The following is a 985-nucleotide window of genomic DNA, read 5'->3' as shown; positions in this document are numbered from 1 at the left end:
GTGTGCAGCTGGTCTGGAGTCTGCTGGTCTGTGGGGTCCACTGGTTCGGCCACACAGTGAGCAGTCCAGCAAACGGGCACTACTGGGGAGCATTGCCGTGTGTGTAAATACAGCAGACCTTTCTTTGTTTTTGTGCTCTATTTATAAGGTTCAGGATACACACTGGTTGCGTAAGGGTGGTGCGTTTCATGGTTGTGCAGGATTCATATGGATAACTCACTCACACACACACAGACACACACACACACACACACACACACACACACACACACACACACACACACACACACACACAGGATTAATCAGTTGTCTCTGTAGCATACCTCCTCAAAGGCTCAGATGTACAGAACTGTTCTTACTTGCAGGCTTGAAGAACATGGTTTCCATGGTTTCCCAGGTTTGTTTCCCACCTTAAAGAGAAACCATGTTGTACTTCGTCCGCCCATCTCCTGTTGTAGTTTTAACTCATTGTTCTTGCATTCAAAAACAGATTGGCAGTCAACCAAAGACAGTGAATGAGGCCATGCAAGTACTGTAAATACTGACTATTGTTTTTGTACTTTTGTTTAAAATAAAGTGTACATTTTGAGGAAAAAGTTCTGCACACACCCACTTGTCTTGTGATTTCATTCAGAATACTTTGTAATAAATATTGCATTCAACAAGTGCAGGCTCAGTTTTCACATTTGAAATGAGACGACGAGAGTTCGTTCTTCAATTAGTAAACACGTTCACCTTCACTTAGTCCTTCTGAGTCTGTGCAGCCCTTCTGTTTGGATTCGCTCACGTTTGTATGGTGAACACAATGTGAGGTGTTTTACTGCCACCTAGTGGCCAGTCGAGTGTAGGTCAAGACCAGCTGAAACCTTCTGCCCTGTACTCCCGGCCCTCACCAGTCATGTGATCAGACCAATGACATGGGAAGATCATGTGTCTCCACAGTCTACGTGACCTTATGCTCACACATGAAGTAAATACGTGTACA

This window comes from Sprattus sprattus, assembly GCF_963457725.1.
Source record: "Sprattus sprattus genome assembly, chromosome: 17".
Classification (NCBI taxonomy): Eukaryota; Metazoa; Chordata; class Actinopteri; order Clupeiformes; family Clupeidae; genus Sprattus; species Sprattus sprattus.
The sequence above is the reverse complement of the archived record's forward strand: the minus strand, read 5'-3'. Positions refer to the sequence as shown.